Source organism: Megalops cyprinoides, chromosome 11, assembly GCF_013368585.1.
Source record: "Megalops cyprinoides isolate fMegCyp1 chromosome 11, fMegCyp1.pri, whole genome shotgun sequence".
Taxonomy (NCBI): Eukaryota; Metazoa; Chordata; class Actinopteri; order Elopiformes; family Megalopidae; genus Megalops; species Megalops cyprinoides.
The window spans coordinates 3,159,471-3,175,312 of NC_050593.1; the positions used below are offsets into that span (position 1 = coordinate 3,159,471).

Consider the following 15,842-nt stretch of genomic DNA (forward strand, 5'->3'; position numbering starts at 1 on the left):
ACTGAGGGCTTGAGATCAGCCTCTGTACTGAGGTACCCTTTCATCTTTTGAGTGCAGAGTAATCTCAACCCGATGCACCTTTCCTTTGAAGGTGTAGAAGATCAAAACACAGCAGTTTGGGTTGGACAATGGATAACCGAGCAGACCTGTCATCTGGGAGACAAAAGGAGCAAACGTGGCAATTTTGTGAAATTCAAATAAAAGTACTTTGAATGAAATTGCTGTATGTGTACAGTCATGTATCCTTAAACTTGTTATCCAAAGCCATTAAACTCAATGACTGGATTCTGTGCATTACATTTTGTTTTACATTACTGGCATCTAGCAGACGCTCTTATTCAGAGCGACTTACATAGGTTAAAGTTTGTTACCCATTTACACAGGTGGATATTTATTGAAACAGTTCTGGGTTAAGCTCCGTGCCCAAGGGATTGACAGCAGCACTCTAGCTGGGAATTGAACCAGCAACCTTTTGGTTACAGTTCCTGCTCTTTACAACTATGCTACACTGCGATTCCATGCACAGAGATTAAAAGGAAAATGATAATAACCCTAATTTGTATTCTTGACCTAATATCCACTTCCTGTTAGAAGACTTTTTATTGTATTATATTGATTAGATGTCTTATCATCCAATGTCAGACACACACAAATGCAAGCACACGCCTACACACACAGACAAGCGTACACACACAGCAACTGTGATCTTGTGATATCTTTAAGATGGAAATAAAAAAATGTACATATACAGTATGTTTTCATATTCCCACAAAGTATAAAGTGGAAAATATCCAAAACTACTCCCCCTTTAAACCATCTAACCCTGGTTTACCCTAGTATCTCGCTTATCCTAACAACAAATATGAAACAAGATGTTGGGGGGGGGGGGGTGCATTGTCTGGGTGATTTTCCATAATAGCACTCCAAGCCTTGCCCTGGGCTACTGTGGAATTGCCAATACATATGCCATTGTACTGTCCAGGGTATCACAGGAAACAATAATTAAATGTTTGAATAATCCACAACAATGTCTCTGGTCGCAAACATGACAGTCAGGGTGACTGGGATTCTGAGAGGAGGTGGGATGAGGGCAGAACATGATGACTGACAGACAAACAACCAAATGATCAAGAAGAATGGGGGAAGGGGATTGCTGAGGAGGTTGGGGGTGGAGGGTGTAGAGGACAGCATGTGTTTAGTGACAGAGACTGCAGTGTGTAGCAGAGTGTGTTTTTCTGACCCAGTCTGAGTTCCCAAAAATCCATTGTGGGGTAAATATAGCCATACAATTACAAACTCAATTGCACTACAATCAATTACAGAAAAAATGTACTGTCACTAGGCATACAGACACTCTATTTTGCCGATAGGACTTGAACATTTACAGTTCCTGTAAAGATGTCTGCAATGACACACACAACTATACAGTATAAAAAACTGTGTTTATCAGCCCTAACATTGCAAGCCACAAACAATGGCAATTCTCCAGGACAAATCCCTTCAGCAGAAAGATCCATTGTTCTCTCCCGCAGGACCGCTGCCTTTTTGGTCAAGGTCACTTTCCAAGCTCTGACAGGCCTCAAGAGCCACATCTTACACTAAGCAGCCAGACACTTTGTACTGGTCACTGGACTAGAGACGCTAGAGTGCTGGGTCTAATTCCTCGACCCCCGTGGGGCAGGAGTTTAAGCCTATTATATCCCTTCCGTTGGGTAGGGTGGGGGGGATTGTGTCTACCTGCTCCACCTGCATTGTAACTAATCTGTTCACACACTGGCCACACCCTCGCACGACCCCCTCCTGCCGTCGGCAATATACAGGAGCCTGTGCCAAATCCAGGCTGGGGAGGGGCATTATGCTGTCTTGACTGGCAGTGTGTGTGTGTGTGTGTGTGTCAGGAGGCGTTATATGTCTGCAGCATACCATACTGTCAAAACCCAGAATGCATATTCCTACTGCATTACCACAATGTTACAGACACACTGTCAGAGTGTGTCTGTAACATTGTGGTCATCACAAACAGACAGAGTTCCAGACCTCTCAGAGCCCTGCTAGATTCATCAGACTGGAGAGATCACACACACAGACACACACACACACACACACACATACACACACAAACACACACACTAACACACAGGGACAGCAAAATCCTCAGTAGATATCTCAGGCTAATCTGACAGCTATACAAAGCACTGTGGGTCTCCAGTCAGTATGTGTACTTAATCCCTGCAAATCGTATTTCTCTTGGTCAGTGACTGATTATACTCTACATTCATGACAAGGTCTGTAATCATCTTCAATTTAAAATAGCATTCAGTTACCACAAGTATAATATTTAGCACTGTATCCACACAGAGCAAAGCAAACAAAACATACAGCTATAACAGAAATTTCACTGTGAACTGAGTCTTGGATTTGTCTGCACTGTGTATTTCAATAGGGGGCAGCATGGAAACTGATGTGTTAAATGAACTCATTGGTCTCTGGGACGCTAAAACTCTGTCTCTGCCCTGAGCTGGTCAGGTCAGTCAGATTCCAAGCACCGCTAGATAAAAAAAAACCCTAGTCAACCTGGCATCAGGCCCCCAGTGTCCACAAATCATTCAGGGACAAGAGGAGACCTCAAGATAAGATCAGCCAGGTCCTGCAGCCAGCCCTCCATTCTAACCTAAATTTCCGACATCCTCTTCATTATATAAGCAGTACTGTTCATATACAGCCAGATCATATTCTCAGTGGCAGACTAATTTCTACAACCAAGCAGCACAGTTGTGACACATATCACACCACGAGATATTTAGTAGGAGAGAGGGAATCTGCTGAGTGGGAACCCTCTCCTGAAATGATTTCTCCAGACTGAAGACACACAAGCCAACCAGTGAGACCAAAGTGGTCTGTGCTGTTTTAACACTGTAGAAACCTTAGACAAGTCCTATAGCCTGGATCCCACCATGCTAGTCCCTAGGTGAAACATAATATAGAGAAACCAGTACAGTGCCAGCTGTGAGGTACTCATGAATAAAGTGAGATGCCAGGTAATGTTGCTGTGAACTATGTGTATGTGAAAACAGTTACTGCTTCACGCTTAAGTGAGCACTGCTTTTCAGGCTGACACTCATTAACTCTTACTGGCTGTTCAATGCCAATTGTTCTTGTTAGTGTGGTTGCCGGAAGGGCAAGCACACTATTGTTCTTGTGTGGCTTATTATTAGTGTGGTTGCCGGAAGGGCAAACACACTATTATTCTTGTGTGGCTTATTGTTATTATTAGTGTAGCTGCCCGAAGGGCAAGGACACTACTATTCTTGTGTGGCTTATCAATGTGGTGCTTGTACTTGATAACTTTATAGTTTTAATGATATTTTTAAAAATTGCACCAATTTTGCCCCCATTCAAAAGTATAGTCGCAAACAGTGGGAGGCTTTCACTCCCACATTTGAACAGAACATTTTTTAAACTGCCGTATCTCTGTGAATTCTGGCTCTACAGGCATAAATTATACATCAAAACGGAGAAAAACTTGTGCAGATACTTTCCATGGTTCAGCACTGTGATGAATGGTTTTTGAGTTATGAGCTGAAATAGTCGCATAGTTTGGTCACCGCCCTAAGTCACGTGCACATATTCCGTTGCACATATTCCGTTGCATCTTGGCATTTACATATCTTAAATGGAGCCAGAGACAGCAGGTGTCAAGTTACAGCAGCACCACACACACATGGAGGGGGGATGGAGGAGGCAACTCCAATGCACAAAAATTCACACATACTGCCAATAATGCAAACAGGCAACCACACATCACATTTTCTTCAGGAATGCACACATATCTAGTTGTTCTTGATGTTCTTTCTGTTGCTGCCACAATATCCACGTAACACATCTTGAGATAATGACCTTGTAAGTGACTCTTGGTAAGAGCATCTCCCAGACAGGTATTTGATAGATGGCAATAATACCATCATGTTCATTTCACCACCCTCAAGCCCTCCACACCCCCATAACATCGTGGGGAGGAATTAACTGTGTGACACCTGTACTGCCCTCCCCTCTCTGATTCTGTCCAGCTCACAATTGGCATAGCAGAGCAGAACGGCTCAGCCGCGAGTAACACGGCTCCCCTCAGGAAGCAGGAGGTGGGGTCAGACACAGCTTTTGCGGGCCTCAGCAGCTTCCATGGAGAGATAGTGCCAATGCACAGATGCAAGCGTTCCGCCCTTCAAACATGGAGTTGGCTCTCGCCACAAGCAGCTGCCATGCTGAGAGCTGTGTGCTGCATGCTGAGCAGATGCTACTCTGCATGCCACACTACAGGAAAAACAACATCCCAAAACCCAGTGAAATCCACTTACACTTGGCTATACACTGTTTTTGCAACTTGTCCCTGCCTAATATCGGGTTTTCAAATGCAGTCTCGCCAGCACAGGAACAAACAATTGCCATTCTGTGGACAGCCTCATGCTCTGACACCCCGAATCTGGTTAAAAAGTCCCCCTTCTCAAACTGACCGCCCCCTTCACTGTGCAAACCTCAGTACATCACAACCCCCACCTGCAACACTCCCTAAAGTTACATGTAATATTTAAATCCCACCCCCTCCTTTCTGCATCCATTTTGATGATATAAGCACTATTTCCATCAGGACCTTTTAGATAGCTCAGGACATACCTCATCTCATCTGACACACACTCAAATCTCCATGACCCATTAATCATTTACACCACAATGCAGTTTTCAACCTTGTGAATTAAAATTCGAATTGAATTCGGAGTTTAGCTACTGGCAGTTTAATTCAAAGTTATGTGCATGGGTCCAGTCCCACCAAGAGCAAACACCTAACCAACACCAACACCTAGAACACATACATGCTTTTAACTGCAGACCTTGCAGAGATCCCTTGCAATTCCCCATTAGCTACAAGAAACCCATTGAAACATGCAAAGATTGTCATGGGCATGAGCCTGACTCCTCATATCATTCTGACGGCTCCAACACCTGAGGGTAGGGAGTCTCCCATCTAAATTCAGGGGACCCTGAGCCCCATCCCTGTAACAGCATGCAGAAGGGGAGAAGAGGACTCCAAGGTCCTGCCTGCGGCGAGGGGTTAGGAGCATACCTGTCTCTGCCACGGGCTGCGGATTCCACTTGTGATCTGCAGGCTTCTTTGCCTGCCCCCTGCCCTCATCCGACCTGAGCCCCGCCCATCGCACACAGAGCCCCACCCCCGCAGCCAACTCCTCCCTTTCTGGGTCAATCGCCCTGCCACTCCCAAGCTCCACAACACAAGGATGTCACCGTCTAACTCAGGGAGCAGATCTTAGCCAGCCAACCCCGGGAATCAATCACTTTTATATCCCCTGACAACAGAACTGCGTGCAGGCACAGACTGAGCAAAGGAGACTGTGAAGGGCAAAGTCCTCATACAAACCCAAGCTGGAACCACCATAGCATCTTTCCCATATTGTTCTCTGAGGGGAGCTGTTGAGCTCATGGACCCATGATTTCAGACTGAGGTGAAACTCATTGTGGATGGTACCAGGGAAGGCCATTTGTGACATTTTATTTAACCACAAGTAAAGATGAAGCAGCTATGTTTATCCTGTAATCCACCAGCCAGAAAGTGTCATTAACCACACTTCATGCATACTTCCAGCTAGCATGTAAATGCTAGATCACCTTTTGTGGATAGTTTATGCTTGAAAGCAAACGGACAAATCAGAGGAGCGATCTCATTCATTTATCGATGAGGCACATGCAGTACACAGGTGGCACCAAAAAGTCAAGCCGTGAAGTTGCAAGGTCAGCAGTGCTGCAGCGGTGGCTCAGACAGGCTGAGAAGCAATAAAACCAAGGCATGCCATGTGGAGTGGTACACACACTGGGCTGGAGGTAACAGAGTGAACGGTTCTTACCCTTTTTTAATAAACCCTGGACAAAAGAGGGGGAAACGACAGGCTTCTCCTGCAGACAGCTGGAGCTGCCATACCACAAGCCGGCTGGGGAGAGGCGGGTCAATGGAGGGATTGGGGTAGGGGGGGGGCTCCTTGGCAACGTGCAGCACTCAGCAGTCTTCCTCCGGCTCATTCAGAGGACAGCGTTTGTTATGTGCTGACTCGTCTCCTTCTCCTCACACACCAAAAGGCTGCTTGTTTAATCAGGTCCCCGCTCCTGGCAGCCATTTCAAGTGGCCTCAATGGAGATGCAAATTTTGCATCTGCATCCAAGCCGTTTATCAGGCTGAACTGCTCCAACACTCTGCGCCACTTGGAACTGTGTGTGTGTGTGTGTGTGTGTGTGTGTGTGTGTGTGTTTGAGGGTGTCAACAGATAAGTAGTTGTACACATACTTCTGAGACATGTCCTGTATCTTCAATTTGTCAACAACTCCAGTCAAAAATGAGTCTATTATTTCAGCCTTTCAATGCTCAGTATCTAGAGGCTGAGTAAACAGGCAGACAGAAATAATGAAACTAGACACACTGTTAACAAATCTCTCCAAAACAGGCAGACATGCTGAAAGAGAAGGGCCTGCTTTTCACACAAATTTTGAACGATAAAATGATCGTCATGCACAAACATGCACATTTTGTCTGCCCTTGTCTGCCCTTGTCTCAGTGTCCATCTGCATAGAAAGCAGCTTTTTATCCTTGACAGGGTTTTGTATTTCTCCATTGACTCACATCAAAAGCACTGGCTGGTAGAAAGCCTGGCTTGCATCATGGACAGGAGGAGGGTAGTCAGCTTGCAGGCTATATGATGTGGGTCAGAATGCCCAGTGGTGTGTGTAATAGTGCACTTCATACAGATACAACATGTCATATGCAATTTTCTGAGTGGAGTGCCAATAAACACTTGAACAATATTTCAGTTGTAGGCCATCATTATAACACATACAGTGAAGCTAGCTATGAAGCTATTCATACTGCCCTATATAGGGAATTACAATGCTTCATAGCACTTGACATAAAAGATTCATAACTGCTAAAGACAAAAGATGTCATTGGTTATGACCATCTGTGCTGCCCCGATGGACAGGAAAAGAGTGTGTGTCAGTAGTAGTGCCTGTTCATGCTTTTGTCAAACAATATGCGGAATTATGGATGGCTCTTCTGACTTTCATAACAACCAAAATTTATAACATCAGAAATCCTGTTTACAGCCAGCACTCTGTCTTTATTCCATTCAATGTATTTCTGCTAGAGGAAATCCAATAAGGCTTGATTTATCAGAGTACCAGAGTACTTGGGCACAACACAGGTTGTGAACATACATTCAGGAATGCGTAGTTATACAGGGCAACAGCACTGACAGCAGGAGTAAGACTAAAAGATTAATCCAGTGATGTTGTCTTAATGGAAGGGAATTATTGGACTATAAATAGAGCCTGTAATATCGTAACAGGGTTACCCAGGACTACGCTCTCTTTTATAAGACCTCTAAACTACAAAGTGAAACTAGAGTGCAGGTAAGACACCATCAATAAACTCATGGCTCCATGAATACACAAACCTTGAATTCCTACCTGCAACTGCAGGGGCTGACAGTTTTGCTGCTTGTTTCAGAGGGCTCATCCAACTTAAAAAGTGGGACCTTTGTGGAGTGAGCTGCCTTTCTCCTCACATTAACACTGCACAATTCCCTGTCACACTGCTGTACTCATAATAAATAGATCCTTCTCCCACTTCCATTGTTTCATGCTCTGAGCCAACCTGCAATTAGTTCTATTCACACAGAAATAGATCTACTGAAGTACCTGAATGTATTTATTGTCTTCTTCCCATGTGAATTCCCAGATCTGGAGAGTTCCCTAATATTACTCCCAGACCATTTTAATGTCTGTTTTTGTAAGATATTCCCCCCATTTCTGTTTCATTTTTTGTTATTCAGTATGATTCACTGCATGGCATCTATTTTGAGGCAGGCTAAAAGCTGGAAAAGGTGTTGATATATTTCCTTCTTCTTTTCTTTTTTTGCTTGTTCTTAAATAAACAGTGCAATAATTTTCAGATTAAACCAAGTTGCACTTTGCATTTTTTAGCAGCGACACTGGCCAATGTATGTTTATCAATGTCTGCTTGCGTGACTGACTATTCAATCTCACAACTCACAAAATATGCAAGGCTGGAAACAGAGTGAGCGGCAACATCTAGGTTAGTCATCACTGCAGAGTCACATGTTAAAAGTCGCATGTCAAAACCTTTGTCCCTCAGCCAGAGGGGCGAAAGATCAATCCGGGTATGGCAAGTTAGTGAGTATGAGATAATGCATAAATTGCCCTGCAGAGGCCAACGGGGCTATTGACTGTCCGTCCACAGTAGAGTCTCAGATGGGTTGATCAAGCAGACAAATAAAGACTCAAAATGCAAAGCCACACACAGGATTGTAAATGTGCACATGCAGCTTTGCCTGACTAATTTCTCTGTGATTCCTCTGGCCACAAGATCAAGGAAGGTCCTACAAAAATTCTTTACTATCCTTGAGAGCTCAGTGAGTGAGATATTAAGCATTCTGTTGCTCTGCACTTGTCCACTCAAGAAATAAAGGACTGCATGTGCAGCAACCCTGGAGGTCAAACAGATTCTATACATCAGGGTTGCAAGGATGGACAATCTGTCTCTGGGTTTTGTGCCAGCTCCTTAATTCTGCTCTTAATTACTTAATTGGCCCAATTCCTTGATCTGACATTCTGGATAAAATCAGGAAAGACAGGTGTGGCTGCATCCTTAGTTAAAACATGTTACTGTGGTCTGATATAAGAATGAGCCAGTTTTGCTGCATACAGTTAATTAGGCAATAAGACCAGGGTAACTGGCTGAAACAAAGAGCAACAGAGGCTACACTTGTACTATAAGTAATATCTGTGGTACAGTCATTACAACGTGTGCTGGGACATACATACACCTTGAGGAATATCTATGGTACAGCCATTACAAGGTAAATTGGGATGTGCATGCACATGCTTAGGAAATATCAATGATGCTGTGGTTCCCTGCTTTCCCTCTCCTCTCCTCCCTCCCACGCCACACTGTTCCACTCCAGCAACTGGCTGACTCACACCTCTGGTGCTGCACTGCAGAGACTCCTTACAGCCACCATCACAGACAGAGTAGAGACACCGTAACCTGGGTTTGAAAAATAGTGAGGTCCGGGGGTGGGGGGGAGGATTGGTGTTTAGGTTTTGTCAATGTTGTTGTCCGGGGGGGGGGGTTAGGTTTTATCAAAATTACACATATAAACACTACATACATAGAAACCTTAGCTAGCTATAAAAATAAGAGAGAGTCTTGAGAGTAACACCATTACAAGCTAATGTCATTATACACTTATATTCATTTCCAAATTTGCTTTTGAAATGTTTCGTAGGCATACTATTATTGATACCGTCGCCTACATAAGCTGTTTTTAATCAATGGCGATGTGTGAAACGCTAGCCTACTAACATGAAAGAAATACCCTAGCCCTGATCATGGCCAGAGTATGCATATTTAACATGTCTCATACAATTGCCTTTACTCCAGAGGCTGTACCAGGTTACCGTTTTGAATGTTTCTTACAGATAATGGCATAACAATCATTGCTTTGTCTTACTGAATGGTATGCTGCCAGTTCACACAGAAGTTACCCGCTGCTGCCAACGTGCATACATTCCAATTGAGTCCTGTCAGTGGAAGTGCTGATGATGCAAGGGCCTGCACTCGCGCCCTCTCTCACAAGTCTCACACACAGCGGACACTAAATAATTCTAAACTGAATTAAGTATGCACTCGTCTTGGAGGAGAAGTTCTCAACCACTGATTTTTTTATCCAGTTGTAATTCGCTTCAAATTTTATTTTTAGCTCTAAAAAAATTACCGAGGTCTGGACCTCGGTGACCTCATAGCTGGTTACGGGCATGGGCACAGTGGATCTGCCTCTCTCTCACTGTGCAGGCTAGAGCAGACGCAATGCATCTGCCTCTCTCTCACTGCGCAGGTGGGGCAGACGCAGTGGATCTGCCTCTCTCTCACTGCGCAGGCTGGGGCAGACAGTGGATCTGCCTCTCTGTTGGTCCTTCACTTAGAGCTTTAATTGTCCTTCTTCTTAATCATGGTGTTCTTAATCATGAAAAACTGGGACACTGATTTTTGCAAAGGTTGAAAGTACAAATTCCAACATCTTCACCGCCTTACTGCAAAAAGTAAAAAAGCCTTTAAACTAAACCAAAGCTCCGAAAGGGGACACACACTGTAAGCTGTACTGAAAAACAGCAGCTAGAATGAAGCGTGGTACAACAGGGATGGAATGGAAAGTGAGCCACAATACACTGTCCGGGTGTTAATGCCAGAAAACCTTCCCAGCTGGCCAATTCAAACACCCACACTGATGTAAATATAAATACCTTAAGGATATCTGGAAACTAGTCCTGTGGGAAAAGGTCTCTAGCCAGGTCCACACAGTGCTGTCTCAAGCACCTGAGCTGCTTACTAGGTTTTCAGTGCAGCCTTTCACAAATCTGTAAGGATGTATAATACTAAAAAAGAAGAAAGCATTGTGGAGAAAGCATTTGTTGCACTCAAATAGCTGTCAAGACTCTCCAGGGAAAGGGAATGTCATTTTGACAAGCCATTATAAGAAGTCCACTGAACAGAAACAGATACTTACAACAACTTACGGTAAGGCTGCAAAATCCTGTGACTGGTCTACGAGAAGAACAAGTGGAACAAGTGCCACCAAAACAAGAGGGGATCATGGTATCTTGGTTAATTCCATGAGGAGGAGGCCACAAAGCTGTAATCTCTGAGGTGTCAGTGACATTCCATTTTAAAATAAGAGATGGGCAGCCTCAGCACTTCCTCTGTAATTTAACCGATATGTACCGCAGTCACCCAGGCTCTGCAGTCCAGTCATCAGCATTGCGAGAGGGGACCTGCACCATGGTGTCGAATGCTGCCGCTATCGTGGGGACAAGAAAGCACTTGGCCGTGTGGCTCCTGGCAGCAGCTCGCTACCAGGGCCCAGCCAGAGCACTCCATTCCAGGGTGTCCATCACTTAAAACCGAAAGAGGTCATCCTCTCCGCCCCACGGCAACTGTCACTGCATTACAGCCGCTTGCACCGGGGTGATGAATTCAGAGCAAGATGATCAGGACACAATTCTGGCTGTCCTTCAGAGAGCGGGCAGCTAAAAACCTAGAATCCAAGACAGCTCGTAAATGCATTAGAGGAGCTTTTGTTAGCACTTGGGTAAAGTAAATAACATTGGACAGCCAGTGAAAACCTGGAAATGCGCTTTCCAAGTCAGGCGGAATAGGGCAAATGAAGGACATCGAAACCTGTCAATGAATCGAAAAAGCAGCGGCTGCGGGCACTCCACGACATGAGCCACCCACCTCCCTAACGTGCCTTGTCAAAAGCATACACACATACAGCGTGACTCACTGAGACCGAGGCAGAGAGCGTGAACCAGGGCGCACAGTGCTTTTACTGCACAGTTGTGTAACATATGCACTGCCTGCAGGCCTGAAATCAATACCGGTCTGATTTTAAAGGCCCACTTGCAGTGTGTGTGTGGCAAGGTTATTAATGCATCCTGCACAGCGACGTTTAGGCTGAGGAGACCGCAGCATGACCCAGAAACAAGGCCCTGTCAGACTGGAGCCCTTGCCACTCCATCCTCAAACATACCCTTTCACCCTTCCATGTCAGCGTCACATAACCTGTGACTGGACATCGAGCAGGTAAACGACACGCCATGCAGCTGTCTAAGATGGCCAGCAGCAATTGGCAGCTGAGCTGGGTCGGTGGGCCTTTAGCAGGAGCACAGCATGGTTTGGAAAAGCAAAGAGGGGACATCTTCAGCTGATCCTGGATAAGCCCCCCTAGTTTGCCGTTTCTGCATTTTCTCACAGAGGCAGAAACGTGATTCTGCTTGACAGTTGCATGCAGCAGTTCAGTGTAAAATGGCTGACACGGTCAAATAAAGATTCCTTTCATTTGAGGGGCGCTGATTTCTGATTTCTAATGATGGACAGGACTGCCCCGCTCACTCACCCATGAAACAGAAACATACATACACAAACGCAGCGACACAGAAAAACACAAGAAAACACACACACACACACACACCCTAGTACACAACCAAATAAAAATGACCTCACTCTTTCTTTCTCAATTACTTAAAGACTCAGCAAGTGTTTTTTTAACTTGAAGATTTGTAGGGAAAATAACTTGGTTTTTAGAATCTCCTAGGCCTTTTGCTGTGCAACGTGCTGTTATTTTGTTACTGACCTGGTTAATAATGTTTTGTTCAAACTCAACTCCAACTACATCAGCTCTTAAAGCTACACAAAAATAAAGAACTGTTTTTATGAGATGTTTAGGATAAACTTTCCAATATAAGTAATAGCGACATTAAACCTAGACACCAGAAATTTGTCTGGCTTCCTTTATTAATGCTGCTGTTTTCACAGTTACGTCCCATGTTTACTTTGGCTGTTGTTTGTTTTCCGCCTTGGCTGCCCACTCATTTTTCCCAGCATTCTGAGGGGCAGGTGGGCGACAGACATACAGGTTCCCGCTGTCTGTACTGGCTGACACAATCCCTCCCACCCACAGTGCGAGACACGCAGCTACAAGGAGGATTATTGGGGGTTGTGGAAAATCTCACCAAAATAGCTTCTGAACAGCTTATAATTCTAAACTCTCTTGCTGTTGTGGTGACAGTGCTGCTTTAACTCCACCCTGACTCTGCAGATTAAAATGAGGTCAGGTTGCTCTTAGAGAGCATCTCTTGCTGAGTGCAGAGTGCTGTTTCTACTGCTATTGGAACCAAACATCCACTGCATTCACTGCAGATGCAAATCACATGGCAGGTGGGCTGCCGAATCAGACCGGACCAGAACCATTCTTCAGGAACATGAGAGATGTCCAAACCAGTTTACTGACTTGTGAGCAGGGAGAATTCTCAATCTCCGACCTCAGTGATCCAGAATTTGATTGGATTATCACACAGTCAGGAGCAAATGAGAAAGGACAGAGGGTTGCACAGAGGGGCCATTATAGATGAGGTCTGTGAATGAGCTGACACTGCCCAAAAAATCCACCCACGCCCTCCAAACACCCCATACAGTGACTCAGCTGCCTGGTGTCCTGTCGGGTCGATAGATCAGAACAAAGGCAATGAGACACGCTGGGATGGAGCGAAGGGAAGCCTTCAGATGCATGATGCTGTTTGCCCACAATTCCCCCTTCTCCCCACCGGAATTCCCTATAAATGGCTTGTCCGCTTGACTGGAACCACTTATGCCTCAATTTCTCCTCTGTCTGGTGACTCACAGGGGAGAACCATAATGCACCAGGAGCCAGGTCACTATGGGCTAGATACTCTGACTATTAAACACCAAGTCCACAGGCCGGGGACTCTCTGTTTTCAATGGATTATTTGGTTGATTTCCTACTCACTGGTTCTGGAGGGCACCGGTGTCTCCACGCTTTACAACATTTATGCCCTGTACAAGAAGGGTCAAAGCCGCCTCCACCTGCTGAGGAGGCTGAGGTCCTTTGGAGTGTGCAGGGCTCTCCTCAAGACCTTCTATGCCACGGTGGTGGCCTCAGCCATCTTTTACACCGTGGTCTGTTGGGGAGGGGGCTGTACGGACAGGGATATGAAGAGACTGGAAAAGCTGATCAGAAGAGCAAGCTCTGTCCTGGACTCTCCACTGGACTCTGTGGAGGAGGTGGGTGAGAGAAGGATGATATCCAAACTGGCATCCATCATGGACAACACCTCCCACCCCCTGCGTGAATCTGTGGTAGCCCTGAGCAGCTCCTTCAGTGAGAGACTGCTTCACCCACGGTGTAAAAAGGAGTGCTACCGCAGGTCATTCATCCCAACTGTGGTCAGACTGTTTAATAATACCATTGGGCAATAAACCCCATCACTCAGTAAATCAATACTATGGTTTTCGCACACCTTTAGTTTTTACACATCTCTGTTTTTGTTTTGTTTTTTTTTCGTTTTTCTCAATTCTCTGTTTCACTGATTATATATAGGTTGCACTCAGTGCTCATTTCTGCACTGTATTTCTTTACTTTTAATGTACATATATTTACTATTTCATTGATTCTTGACTTCTTATATATATATATATATATATATATATATATATATATATTTCTTTGTATTTTCTTTTGTATTTTTGAACTTATTGCACATTGCCACTCTGCCTTTCTACCTCTTGTCTTAATGCTGCTGTGACATGTGAATTTCCCCACTGTGGGATCAATAAAGTTGATCAATAAAATCTTATCTTTAGACTGGACTTATACTGATACAGATGGGGTCTAGACCCATGCAGGTTAGGGCTGAGACTCCTACTTGACACGGTAGGCTGGGACTCCCAGAGGTGAGTGCTGGCCTGTTCAGGTGAAGGACTCCGTCCCTCAAAGGATCAGGGCAGGGACGGGCGAGTGAGAAAAGATGCGGGGGTCAGTGTCCAATTCACACCTGCAGGAGAGGGAGGGAGACGAGGTCAGCAGACAACGAGAGCTGGTGGTGCAAACTCCTCTGCAGCCATTACATTCTACCCATCAATTCATACTACCATACAAACTGCACACTCCCACTCAGCACAACTACAAACCCTCTGCCAAGATTCTACTATACTATAGTCATAGTCCATCATTAATAACTACTTTGCTGGCACACAAAATTATATTTCGCTGGAGATGGGGAAAAAATTTATTTGAGAGCAAAAACTGATGCAGCGACAGAAATGGATGCAACACACACACTCCCCAAGCATTTTATACAAACACACAAAACATCCCTGCAACATTAAATTAACACTCCTGCTATGTCATGACCCATTGCAGCAAAAACGATCAAGGATTACCACTGCGTCACGGAGGCCCTTTGTACAAAATGAGTGTTATGCAAGGACATTGTGACAATTTATTCAGCGAAGGCATATCTCATTGTAAAAACACAGAGACCTAATATTCACTAAGACTAGTGAAGTGTTTGTACCAATGTATTACACCATAAGAAGCTTTTCATTTGCCCCACCACCCAGGGTTCTGACGTATTTTCATGCTGAAAAGGAGAAAATAACACAATGATTTAACACTTCCATCTGAATTTGAAGCTAAAATTTCACGACAGCATTATTCCATCCTGCATTTCATAACTGCCTTGATTACTCTGACCTATGCTGCATATGCTTCCCTAAGAGGAAGTATCTGTGAGATACAGAAGCCGTGATGTAACCACGTAACCACATTGTGTAACAGAACACAGCAGGGGCTGGGTGCGTGGCCTGACCTCAAATGCCAGTAAAGATGCAGCAACTTTGATATTATATATATATATATATATATATATATATATATATATATATATATATATATATTTATATATATGTATTTTGAGTTGAACTCTGCAGGGTTCTGTTTAGCAGAGTGGGACTCCATTCCAACACAAGGACAAGCTGCAGGGCTACCCATGCAGTTGTTCTGGAATTACCACAATTACAGTAGTAAAGGAGACCATTAGAATTCAGAGAGCAGGTGGTTGCAGAGGACATAGATCAAGATCAACAGTTCTAGCAGAGCAGAGATGGCAGCTGTACTGACAGATTTATTAGTGCTGCATGTGTGCACGTATGTGTGTGTGTGTGTGTGTGTATTATGCACCTCTCATGGCATGAGAATGAGAGCAGACACCTGGCAAAGGAAGATGAGACAGCTCAATGCCTGTTTACACTTGGAATCCTAGTCTTTCAGAGTTACACTGACACACACACATACTGTACATGCATTTTCAACATTTTCAAAGCACACATACACACACAACACACAAGCAAA

At 44.6% G+C, this 15,842-nt stretch overlaps 1 protein-coding gene across 1 annotated transcript in view; it reads right to left on the bottom strand.

The window, feature by feature from the left end:
- map2 (microtubule-associated protein 2) overlaps nucleotides 1-15,842 on the bottom strand; it is a 112,045-nt gene that overhangs the window by 44,545 nt on the left and 51,658 nt on the right. The window contains 1 exon segment of the mRNA XM_036540962.1: nucleotides 14,356-14,484. The gene's annotated coding sequence lies outside the window, so the exon portion shown is untranslated.